Raw genomic sequence first — 13,775 nt, forward strand, 5'->3', positions numbered from 1 at the left:
GGGTTCTTGTCTGGGATCTGTATTCTGGGGTCTTGTCTGGGATCTGTATTCTGGGTTCTTGTCTGGGATCTGTATTCTGGGGTCTTGTCTGGGATCTGTATTCTGGGGTCTTGTCTGGGATCTGTATTCTGGAGTCTTGTCTGGGATCTGTATTCGGGGGTCTTGTCTGGGATCTGTATTTATTCTGGGGTCTTGTCTGGGATCTGTATTCTGGGTTCTTGTCTGGGATCTGTATTTATTCTGGGGTCTTGTCTGGGATCTGTATTCTGGGTTCTTGTCTGGGATCTGTATTCTGGGGTCTTGTCTGGGATCTGTATTCTGGGTTCTTGTCTGGGATCTGTATTCTGGGGTCTTGTCTGGGATCTGTATTCTGGGGTCTTGTCTGGGATCTGTATTCTGGGGTCTTGTCTGGGATCTGTATTCTGGGATCTTGTCTGGGATCTATATTCTGGGGTCTTGTCTGGGATCTGTATTCTGGGTTCTTGTCTGGGATCTGTATTTATTCTGGGGTCTTGTCTGGGATCTGTATTCTGGGTTCTTGTCTGGGATCTGTATTCTGGGGTCTTGTCTGGGATCTGTATTCTGGGTTCTTGTCTGGGATCTGTATTCTGGGATCTTGTCTGGGATCTGTATTCTGGGGTCTTGTCTGGGATCTGTATTCTGGGATCTTGTCTGGGATCTGTATTCTGGGGTCTTGTCTGGGATCTGTATTCTGGGATCTTGTCTGGGATCTGTATTTATTCTGGGGTCTTGTCTGGGATCTGTATTCTGGGTTCTTGTCTGGGATCTGTATTCTGGGGTCTTGTCTGGGATCTGTATTCTGGGTTCTTGTCTGGGATCTGTATTTATTCTGGGGTCTTGTCTGGGATCTGTATTCTGGGTTCTTGTCTGGGATCTGTATTTATTCTGGGGTCTTGTCTGGGATCTGTATTCTGGGTTCTTGTCTGGGATCTGTATTCTGGGGTCTTGTCTGGGATCTGTATTCTGGGTTCTTGTCTGGGATCTGTATTCTGGGGTCTTGTCTGGGATCTGTATTCTGGGGTCTTGTCTGGGATCTGTATTCTGGGGTCTTGTCTGGGATCTGTATTCTGGGGTCTTGTCTGGGATCTGTATTTTTATAGGTTCTTGGCTGGGATCTGTATTTTTATAGGTTCTTGGCTGGGATCTGTATTTACTCTGTGTTTCTGTATGTATTCCAGGGTCTTGTTTGGGATTTGCATTTATTCTGGGTTCTTCTCTCGGATGTATATTTGATTCTGTCGTCTGTTTTATTCAGGCCGGGTTCACACTGCGTTTTTGCATTCCGTTTGCAGTCCAGATCCATTTTTAAATGGTTACTTTTAACATACATATAAATGTGGTCATCCACGTTTTTGTGTACGCTCAGGCCTGTATTTAGAGTTCATGCTGCCCTAGGCACCTTGCTTGCTGAGCCCCCCCCCCCCCCCCGGCACTGGCAGGTTACATGCATGGTATATACCCTGGCACTTGGGTGCCGCTCTGCTTGATGCCCGCTATTCTCATCAAACAGACGTGATGGAGGAAGGAAGGAGGCCGGGGACGTCTTAGTTTGGGGACCGCTTCTGTCCAGTGTAGGACTGGGGTACCTGCGACCCACCAATATAGAACCAGTGAGACACGACATGCTGACCCGCTCCTCTCCTGGATTTATCTGTATCTGTGACAAATCCCTACATTCATACAGCTCTCAGGGTATGCTGGGAGTTGTAGTTTCTCAGTGGACCACCCTTTAATAAATCCCTGTGTGCAGAGGCTCCTGGTGGCTGCAATCTGGGGGTGACAACCATCAGCCCTAAAGGTCCAACAATACATCTGTCTATGCTGTACTACAACTCCCAGCATATCCTGAGGGCTGCAGACTGTCAGTACATTCTGGGAGTTGTAGTGCCTGCAGCTGTTGTAGTTGGGTCCTAGGTGCATTATACACTGGATGCTTTGTGGTAGATAAGAATACATAGAACTGTGGGGGCTCAGTGCAGGGAAGTGTATGGAACATCACTAATAGGGGATAGAACAAAAACATCTCCCCCTATCCCCTATTAGTGATGTTCTGGGGTCACTTCCCTGCACTGAGCCCCCACAGATCTATGTATTCTTATATGCCACAAAACATCCAGTGTATAGGACCCAACTACAACAGTTGGGAGTTGTAGTGCCTGCAGCGGGGAGACGCTGGGGTGGCAGGGAGAGGATGGGGGCAGCTGGGGTGGCAGGGGAGAAGATGGGGTGGAAGGGGGAGAAGATGGGGGGCAGGGGGAGAAGCTGGGGGGGGCAAGGGGAGAAGAGGGAGCAGCTGGGGGGCAGGGGAGCAGCTGGGGGCACAGGCAGGGGGAGCAGATGGGGGCAGGGGGAGCAGATGGGGGCACAGGCAGGGGGAGCAGATGGGGCAGGGGGGGCAGATGGGAGCACATGGGGGCACAGGCAGGGGGAGCAGATGGGGGCAGGGGGAGCAGATGGGGGCAGTGGGAGCAGATGGGAGCACATGGGGGCACAGGCAGGGGGAGCAGATGGGGGCAGGGGGAGCAGATGGGGGCAGTGGGAGCAGATGGTGGGCACAGACAGGGGGAGCAGATGGGGGAAGGGGGAGCAGATGGTGGGCACAGGCAGGGGGAGCCGTTGGGGGGCACAGGCAGGGGGAGCAGATGGGGGCACGGGCAGGGGGAGAAGCTAGGGGGGGGGGGGAGAGGGAACAGCCGGGGGCAGAGGCAGACTAGGCAGGTCCCCGCAAAGCAGCTCCTTCCGGCACACGCTGCCTCTATCTCAGACCGGCAGCTCACCCCTGCATCCCTGCGGTGCCTGAACTTCTTCCTGCTGCAGCGCACGTGACGTCATCTCGCCGAGCAGGAAGAAGTTCGGGCACCGCAGGGCTGCAGGGGTGAGATAGAGGCAGCGTGTGCCGGAAGGAGCTCACCCCGGACGCCCCGGGCTGCACAACCAGTAGCGTAGCTACCGTGGTCGTGGGGGTCGCCGCCGCGACCGGGCCCGCCACAAAGGGTCTTGCTTGCGGTCACAAGAGTCCGACTCCGTCTTCCCCCGGCTGCTGCGCGGCTGCCGGGGGTGTCACGTCTTATCCCCGGCAGCGCACGCATCCCAGAGCTCCCTGCGCGCCTTGGGCCCTGACTTCCGATTCCGGCGCGCAGGGAGCTCTGGGATGCGCACGCTGCCGGGGATAAGACGCGACACCCCCGGCAGCTGCCGGGGACAGACCGAAGGAGTGAGGATCAACGTGGGAGCGCGTTGTCAGGTGAGTTAAGTTTTGTTTTGTTTTTTATCAGCCTGCAGGGTGGGGAGAAAGAGGGGGGCATCTATGAGGGTGGGGGGAAAGGGGACCATCTATAAGGGAGGAGGGGGGGGTGAAGGGGACCATCTATAAGGGAGGAGGGGGGGGGGTGAAGGGGACCATCTATAAGGGAGGAGGGGGGGGGTGAAGGGGACCATCTATAAGGGAGGGGGGGTGAAGGGGACCATCTATAAGGGAGGAGGGGGGGTGAAGGGGACCATCTATAAGGGAGGGTGGGGGGAAAGGGGACCATCTATAAGGGAGGAGGGGGGGTGAAGGGGACCATCTATAAGGGAGGAGGGGGGGGGGTGAAGGGGACGATCTATAAGGGAGGGGGGGAAGGGGGCCATCTATAAGGGAGGGGGGGAGAGGGGGCCATCTATAAGGGAGGGTGTGGGGAGAGGGGGCCATCTATAAGGGAGGGTGGGGGGAGAGGGGGCCATCTATAAGGGAGGGTGGGGGGAGAGGGGGCCATCAAGGAGGGAGGAGAGGGGGCCATCCATAAGGGAGGGTGAGGAGAGAGGGGGCCATCTATAAGGGAGGACGGGGGGTGAAGGGGACCATCTATAAGGGAGGGGGGGGTGAAGGGGACCATCTATAAGGGAGGGGGGGGGAAGGGGACCATCTATAAGGGAGGGGGGAGAGGGGGCCATCTATAAGGGAGGGTGGGGGGAGAGGGGGCCATTTATCAAGGAGGGGGGAGAGGGGGCCATCCATAAGGGAGGGTGAGGAGAGAGGGGGCCATCCATAAGGGAGGGTGAGGAGAGAGGGGGCCATCTATAAGGGAGGGGGTAGAGGGGGCCATCTATATGGAGGGGGGAGAGGAGGCCATCTATAAGGGAGGGTGGGGGGAGAGGGGGCCATCTATAAGGAGGGCAACATGGGGGGAGAGGGGCCATCTATTTGGGGGGGCAACATAGGGGGAGAGGGAATACACAGAGGGGGGCATATATTATTAGGGGGTCACACTAAATGAGGGTGTAAAGGGGCCAATACAAATGTGCAGTATGTATATAGATGAGGATGGTGCCAGAGTGAGGAGACTAATATGTCTGTCTGGCAGATTCTGTGTATTCGTGGCTCGGAGAAGTTCTCATAACGGCCCAGGACAGATGGAGAAGAAGATGAAAAGGGAAGAACTCCGATCAGAAAAGACGTCTCCTGTGAGTCACCTGATATAACTGCACAGTAATGTATATGGTGTATAGAGCCTGTGTAGAGCTGGGGCCACCTCTATATGACTGGATGAGGTGATTTAGTGTACTGGATTTGGTCAGTAACAATATGGTGGTGATGGTAGTGGTTGTGGTGTGGCAGTAATGTTTCCTTCCTATATACTGGTATTACTGGTAATATTGGTCTCAGTATACAGGATTTGGTCAGTAACAGTATGGCAGTAATATGTACGGTGATAATACTCTTCTTCCAATATGCTGGTGTTATTGGCAATATCTGTCTTGGTGTGTGTGTATGTATATATATATATATATATATATATATATATGTATATATATATATATACACACCAATAGCATCACTTGGTCGTGAAAGGAGGGGGGGGTCCAAGTTGGCCTCTCACACCAGGGCCCAGGAGACATTAGCTACGCCCCTGTGCACAACGTCCTCGTCGCACCCCCCCTCCGGCTGCAGACTAGGCACCCATGGTCCGATACCTAGGGCGGCGGGGGTTAAGAATATTCTTTTTATAAAAAAAATATATATATTTTGATCCCTGCAGGTGCCGCCCCCGCAGGGCGCCGCCCTAGGCACCGGACCACGGGTGCCTAGTGGCAAATACGGCCCTGTGTACGCTTAAAAAAAAAATTATCCTTTTTTTTTTTAAATAATGGAAGTCAATGGAAAAATGTATCCAAATGGACGACACACAATTGCATCCGTTCTTGCATCGTCTTTTTCCCCCCTTAAAAAAGAAACAGTAAACGCACTGCAAAAATGTAATGTGACCAAAGGCAAATTATGTTTTTGGAAATCAGTAGTCTGTACTTTGTTCAGCAGAAACCTATATGCCAAACAGGTACCATGCTAGAACCCGTATTCTTACACACAACATGTTCACACAACGTAAGTTGTGTATTAATCCTAGCCGTTGTTACCAATGTGCAACAACGGCCGTGATTAATAACAACTTATGTGCACTGCATTCTGAGGAAATCCCGGCTAGAGTGTATGCACATAGTATACACTCCGGCCGGAATCCCTAGCAGCTGCACAGAAAACGGACATGTCAGTTTTGTGCAGCCGCTATTCATTGAATAGCGGCCGCACAAGCCTGACAGGTCACATAATGGAGAGTGCGGCTCCAGCTGCACTATCCATTGTTGGCAATGGTGAATTGGGATGTGGGGGCACACGGATGAGCCAGCATCCCACTTCATCACAAATGAAGTTCATCTGGCCGGTACTGCAATACCAGCCGGCATGATCTTCATTGACACCGGCCATTCTGTGACATGGCCGATTACAGAACGGCCAGTGTCATACGCCGTGTTAAACCGGCCTAAGGGTACGTTCATACTGAGTAAAACAGGTGGAAATTCCAAAAGGAACCCCCGCCACAAACTCTGCACAGAATCCCGCCTACCTCAGTGTCTGCCATGATAGTTCTTTGAGCGGAGGCGCACTATAATTCACATTGAGACAATAAGGCAGATGGGATTCCGAGCGGAATCAGGGGCGTGGGTTCACTTTACTCAGTGTGAACGTACCCTAATGAAAGCCTACCATTCACTGATACTAGTTAACTTTAGGCCTAGTCCCATCAACACACTTTGACCATTACCGAAGAATGGCCAGCCCTACGAACATAACTGTCACCCCCAACACTTTACAATTGAGGGAAATAAAATGGAAAAACATCTCAATCTCATCCCAGTTTCTGGCTATGTCCACATGTGGTGTCCCACTAGGGGTGTTACTGCTGTTCACATCCTTCGTAAAAGTCTGTACTTTTTGTGGTCTTATTGCAACCAAAGTATTACTAAAGATGACCACTAGATGTCGCTGTATAGTGTATTGAAGTATAGAAGCTGCACAGCTGAAGTGTCTCAAAGGGTTATTGTGTTTGTATGTACCAGATTCTGTGAACCAGTAGGATCTTTACTTTCTTCTATCCTATCACCTCTTCCCTTTCTACTCTCCAGATGCACTCTTTCCACCCAACCACAGCACACCTTAGCCGCTGGTTAGGAAGTTAGCCCCTTGGGTGAAGGAGGAGCTTCGGTGGAGAAAGGACACAGCTCAGATAGCTCTCCACAGTGGTTCTACCTGGGCCCTGGCCCTCTGCCAGGTCCCCTCTACAGAAAAGTCTTAGTTTTAGTTCTTAGTAAGTACCCTGCATGGGTAGGACGCAGGACCATCCCCTCTTATAAACTTCTTTCTTGAAGTGCCTGTACGCTAAGTGATGCAGTACTAAACCCCTCAGGAGAGGACTAGCCATCAAATCACCTCAACCCACGCCGAGGACTAGGAGTAAGTGCAGGACAGTATCCACTAAAGAGCCAAAGAGCTAGGAACTGATCCGGGTGGAGAAAAGTTACTGGAAAGTCTACGAACTCCATCTCGCAGTGCAAGTGTCAGCAGGAAACCCTCAGCACTCTGCTCATCCCAGGTAACAAGGTCTGGGGCCTGTGTCACCCATTAGTACGGTTCAGCTAAAGCTCTAAAGCTAGTGGGTATAAGGTGGTGTGAAGACTATAGGAAAGGTCAAAACATGTGCACAGGTTGTTTCTTCTTCTACAAGTATTTCTCTATACACTCCAACCTCCCGACAGAGCACATTACCACTTGGGTTGAGACTCTCACGGCACCCTCCTCTCTACTACGCTACCTCAGTACAACCTTATCAACTCTACTACAGTTATGGCCAAAAGTTTTGAGAATGACATAAATATTATATTTTCACATGATCTGCTGCCCTCTGGTTTTTATGTGTGTTTGTCAGATGTTTTTATCACATACAGAAATATAATTGCAATCATATTATGAGTAACAAAAGCTTATATTGACAGTTAGAATGAGTTAATGCAGCAAGTGAATATTTACAGTGTTGACTCTTCTTCTTCAGGACCTCTGCAATTCTCCCTGGCTGCTCTCAATCAATTTCTGGACCAAATCCTGACTGATAGCAGTCCATTCTTGCACAATCAATGCTCGCATTTTGCCAGAATTTGTTGGTTTTTGTTTGTCCACCCGTCTCTTGATGATTGACCTCAAGTTCTCAATGGGATTAAGATCTGGGGAGTTTCCAGGCCATGGACCCAAAATCTCTATGTTTTGTTCCCTGAGCCATTTAGTTTGCTTTATGGCAAGGTGCTCCATCATGCTGGAAAAGGCATTGTTGATCGCCAAACTGCTCTTGGACGGTTGGGAGAAGTTGCTCTTGGAGGACATTCTGGTACCATTCTTTATTCATGGCTGTGTTTTTAGGCAACACTGTGAGAGCCGATTCCCTTGGCTGAGAAGCAACCCCACACATGAATGGTTTCAGGATGCTTTACAGTTGGCATGAGACAAGACTGGTGGTAGCGCTCACCTCGTCTTTTCCCAATAAGCTGTTTTCCAGATGTCCCAAACAATCGGAAAGGGGATTCATCAGGGAAAATGACTTTACCCCAGTCCTCAGCAGTCCACTCCCTGTACCTTTTGCAGAATATCAGTCTGTCCCTGATGTTTTTTCTGGAGAGAAGTGGCTTCTTTGTTGCCTTCCAGGCCTTGCTCCAAGAGTCTCCGCAGTCTCACAGTGCGTGCAGATGCACTCACACCTGCCTGCCGCCAATCCTGAGCAAGCTCTGCATTGCTGGTAGCCCTATCCCGCAGCTGAAACACTTTTACGAGACGGTCCTGGCACTTGCTGGTCTTTCTTGGGCGCCCTGGAGCCTTTTTGGCAACAATGGAACCTCTCTCCTCTAGATTGTTGACTAAGGTGCAATCTTTCTAGCTGCGATACTCTTTCCTGATAGGCCATTTTTGTGCAGTGCAATTATGACTGCACGTGTTTCTTTAGAGTTAACCATGGTTAACAGAAGAGAAACAATGATGCCAAGCACCAGCCTCCTTTTAAAGTGTCTAGTGGTGTCTTTCTTAGTTAACCCCTTAGTGACCACCGCACATATTTTAACGGCGGCCACTAATGGGCTTTATTCCGATGCGTACGCCTTTTAACGGCGAACGCATCGGAATAAACAACCGCACGGCGGCGGCAGCAGTGCGGGGGATCAGCGGTCAGTGTGACCGCTGACCCCCCCTGAAACTGCCCGAAGTGGAGATTTCTCCGCTCCGGGCAGTTTAACCCGTTAAATGCCGCTGTCAAAGTATGACAGCGGCATCTAACGGGTCCCGGTGAAGTCCGGTCCCCCGATGTTGTCATGGTGATCCGGGGACCTAATGAAGGCCCCCGGGCTTACTTCGCTGATTCCCGGCACGTCCCGCTCGGCCAATCAGTATGCTGCCCCGCCGCAGCGCACTGATTGGCTGAGCGGGCCGTGAAGACGTTGGGAGCCCCGAAGCAAGCCGGAGGAAGCCGGGATCAGGTGACGTAAAGTCTCCGGTGGCCAGGGGTTTAACGGGGCAGGCAGCCAGCAAACTCGCAGCAGGGATGTACATTGAGTACACAGGGCACGGGTCTCGCTGTGGATACAGCAAGTGTGTATGTAGCCTAAAGAAAAGATCAAACTCTCATTCTTTCCACCACCAGAGGTGGCAGAGAGCATGGGGCAATGATCGGGGACTAGCCGATGTGGTCCTGGTACAAGTGATCAGCGGTATATAATATATACCACTGATCACTTGTTCCAAATGCTGCCGGCAATTTTTATCCCCGTCACCATAAATCATTGGTAACAGGATAAAAAGTCAAGTGCCCCGGATTACCTGTAACCACTCCGCATTACCTGTAACCACCCCGCATTACCTGTAACCACCCCAGATTATTCATAACCACTCCAGTTTACCTGTAACCACTCAGATTACCCGTTAACACCCCAGATAGCCAGTAAACACCCCCAGATTGCCTGTAACCACCCCAGATTGCCACAGGCTACCCATAACCACTACAGATTGCCACAGATTGCCCGTAACCACCCCAGATTGCCCGTAACCACCCCAGATTGCCTGTCACTCCTGCCCCAGATTGCCCATCACCACCCCAGTTTGCCTGTGCCCCCCCCCCAGATTGCCTATCACCACCCCAGATAGCCAGTAAACACCCCCAGATTGTCCGTTACCTCCCCAGACAGCCAGTAAACCCCCCCAGATAGCCAGTAAACACCCCCAGATTGTCCGTTACCACCCCAGATAGCCAGTAAACACCCCCAGATTGTACATTACCACCCCAGATAGCCAGTAAACACCCCCAGATTGTCCATTACCACCCCAGATAGCCAGTAAACACCCCCAGATTGCCCATAAACACCCCAGATTGCCACAGATTGCCCGTGCCACCCCAGATTGCCCATAAACACCCCAGATTGCCCGTCACCACCCCAGATAGCAAGTAAACACTCCCAGGTTGCCCGTCACCACCCCAGATTACCTGTAATCTCATTTAAAAAATTTTTTTTAGTAACTGCGCTATTCTAATAACTATTACTAGCTGCGGTTTTGCTCCAGCAAAATGACGCTCCTTCCCTTCTGAGCCCTGCTGTGTGCCCATACAGTGGTTTATGCCCACATTTGAGGTACCTTTCTACTCGGGAGAACCTGCGTTACAGATTTTGGGGTGACTTTTCTCTCCTGTTCCTTGTGAAATTGAGAAATTTCTAACTAAACAAACATTGGAAAAATTATTGGAAAAATTCTAGTTTTTAATTTAAAGGTGTTTAATTCTTTAAGGTGTCTAGTTTTCAAAATGGGGTCACTAAGGCTGCATTCACACGTTCAGTGTTTTTCCTGGTCCGTGATTGTGGTCCGGCAGCTACCTCCGTGATCCGTGCAAAACAGTCCGTTTTTCATCCGTTTTACATCCGTGTCCGTTTTTTTCACGGATCTGTGTTAAAGCATTTTAAATTACATTGATTACATCACACAAGATAGTGACCAAATTTTGCCACTAATACAAAGTGCTATATGTGATGAAAAAACAGTCTCAGAATCGCTAGCATATGTGAAACATAAAGTGAGACAGGTCAGATTTTGAAAAATGAGCCTGGTCATTAAGGTCCAAATAGGCTTGGTCCCTAAGGGGTTAATCATGACAGATTGATCTCCATCCCTGTCCTCATCAACACCCACACCTGTGTTAATGGAGCAATCACTGAAACAATGTTAGCTTGTCCTTTTAAGGCAGTGCTGCAATGATGTTGAAATGTGTTTTGGGGGATAAAGTTCATTTTTCTAGGCAAATATTGACTTTGCAAGTAATTGCTGTTAAGCTGATCACTCTATATAACATTCTGGAGTATATGCAAATTGCCATTTTAAAAACTGAAGCAGTAGACTTTATATTTGTATCATTCTCAAAACTTTTGGCCATGACTGTACATCCTACTCCGCACTTATCAAGCAGATCTTGTGGTTTTACGTCTCAGTATCTATTGGAACTTTGTCAAGTGTATATCTAAGCACCTTTGTATTACCTGTTGCACATTTCCCGATAGCAAACCAAGTCAACGTTATCAACATAGTCTGTGATTCACTTCCACCTGCACAGTACTTACACCGCAACCTTGGGACATTTCCCCTTTCTGTGGGTGGGTGGCGTGTCCTACCACTATTCGGGAGGGTCATTACACCGCTCTGGCCACCTGTGACTACACTATCCCAAGGGACCCCCTATTTGCATTTTGACTGCTCTCCACAGGTGTAAAGGGTAAATCTTACAGCTTTCATTACTTATTTTATATCACACCTCATGGTGCTTGTTCTGGTAAAAAGTCGTTTTTATCACCTGTGGATTGGTATTTGTGGGCGGGGCCTCGCGGCCTATGTGCCACATCGCTCCACCCCTAGTGCCACTTAGCCCCGCTTAGTCGTATAGGCCCCCCCCCATCAGCAGCCATTGGAAGGACCAGCCTAAAGCTTTAGGCCCCACCCCCCTAGATTTTCCCACACCAATGGCCGCTGAGGGGGCTGGGCCTATGTGGCAATGACGTCATGGATGGGGCGGGGCTAAGTGACGCTAGGGGCGGAGCTATGTGGCACAAAGGCTGTGAGGCCCGCCCACATATACCAATCCACAGGTGATAAAAATGACTTTTTACCAGAACAAGCACCATGAGGTGTGATATAAAATAAGTAATGAAAGCTGTAAGATTTACCCTTTACACCTGTGGAGAGCAGTCAAAATGCAAATAGGGGGTGACAGTGTCACTTTAAGGTCCGGCTGTTTCTCGGCCATCCACCACCATAGTGGTGTCACACCAGGGCCGGCTCCAGGTTTTTGTGGGCCCTTGGGCGAGAGAGCCTCAGCGGGCCCCTTTGTATAGCACACCTCGGGGCACACCTACCAAATAAAGTTTGACAAAATATCGAAAAAAAACGTAATTCAGTAACTTACAGGTGACGTCTTCTTTGATCTGAGGCGATCGCTCTCCGTTTCCTCTCCATCTGGCCCAGACCTCCATGATGATTTCTTCCAGCTACAATTCATCTCTTCGGGACCTGTCAGACAAACATGTTAGGCTCCGCACTTTTCCAGCAACTTCCTTCCCTTTTTCCCACCCATAGGCTCCTATACAGTAGTAACTCCACTGTTTGGTGTCATGTGCAGTAAAATAAGGAGGTTTGTGGGTCCCGTGCTGTGCCCCCCATATAGTAATAATGCTCTCTGTCCCCATAGTGATGCCCCCTGCTCTGTCCCCATAGTAATGCCCCCTGCTCTGTCCCCATAGTAATGCCCCCTGCTCTGCCCCATAGTAATGCCCCCTGCTCTGCCCCATAGAAATGCCCCCTGATCTCCCTCAGCACAAGAAAATAAAAAAATAAAATCATACTCACTAATCCGGGGGACGGGTCCTCTTCTCCCTTGTGTGCACCTTGTGGATCCACCAGCAGGCGTGATGACGTCATCGCTCTGCGCCTGTTGGTGAGATCGGATCCATACTAGAATGGACTAGAATGGAGGTGCTAGAAGGAGGTCCTCCCCCTGGACTCTGTATTCTAGCTTCTTCACCATAGAGCAGGCAAGAATGGAGTTACAATAGGAGACATTACATGAGGTATACCAGGGGGAACTACAACTCCCAGCATGTCCAGCCTGTTATTATGGGATATCAGAGGACATTACAGGAGGATATATAATAGGACTACAACTCCCAGCGTGTCCAGACTGTTATTATGGGATATCAAAGGACATTACAGGAGGAGATTTAAAAGAAGGACTAAAACTCACAGCATACAGAGGGAAGGTATTAGTGAGCCCCGCCTCCTCATGTCACATAACAATGATCACAGGTCCTTCATCCATATACAGCCTCTCCCGTTCTCAGCCCCGCCCCCTTATGACGTCACCACAGGTCCTTCATCCATATGTAGCCTCTCCCGTTTTCAGTCCCGCCCCCTTATGACGTCACCACAGGTCCTTCCCCAGTGCAGCAAACAGGGCAGGTCCTTCCCCAGCCCCTCCAGCCCTCCCCCGGACTTGGTGTCGGCAGCACCCACTCCCCCGGGGGTCGGTGATGCGGCGGGCGTCTGTCTCACTGCTTGGGCAAGTGTCGGGGGTCCCTTGGGCGGCCGTAGGCCCCGGCACTTGCCCGAGTATGCCAGGTGCTGACGCCGGCCCTGCGTCACACTTCCATCTAGAAAGTGACCGTCTGTCCCACCACTACAACATCATCCGGGGGCTCACCACACACACAACGTATGAGACAGGCCATTCAGTGACGCGGCCGGGTCACGGAATGGATGGGCTCTTAAAAGAACATCTCGGCCGGTACTGCAGTACCGTCTGGATGATCTTTAGGGCCGCAGAACTCCCCCTGCACACTATAGAGCGAACTGTCCACACTCTTCATATAACTTGGATCTCTGTAGTAGAGGATTCAGTCATGCATCAAGGAGGGTGGAATAATGGGCGGTGGTCAATTTATCTTTATTACGTTATATTTTGTCACTGAATACACAATAGTCACATGGACATTTACACATTGCACCAAACCAAAGTTCACACTTGGCACACTGAGCGAGGGGGCTGCAGGCTGCGGGCAGCCGTGAGGGGTTAAAGGGGCCGGGTCCCATACACGCAGCGGATCTGCTGCATGTATGGGACCAATTCAGCTTCACAGTACAGGATCCAAAGCGGATTTCGGTGCAAACTCGCAGCCTGAAATCCACTGCGGATCCGGTACGTGTGAAGCTACCCTAATGGAAAAACTGATCAAAATGGAGGCACCATTCCATAATAAAAAAAATTGATAAAAATGCATCCTTTTTTTAGCGTACACAAATACTGTGGTTGACCGCATTTTTGTGTACACTAAAAAAAAGATGTGTTTTGATCCGTTTTTCAATCCATTTTTTT

This window comes from Dendropsophus ebraccatus, chromosome 12, assembly GCF_027789765.1.
Source record: "Dendropsophus ebraccatus isolate aDenEbr1 chromosome 12, aDenEbr1.pat, whole genome shotgun sequence".
In the NCBI taxonomy this organism is placed as follows: Eukaryota; Metazoa; Chordata; class Amphibia; order Anura; family Hylidae; genus Dendropsophus; species Dendropsophus ebraccatus.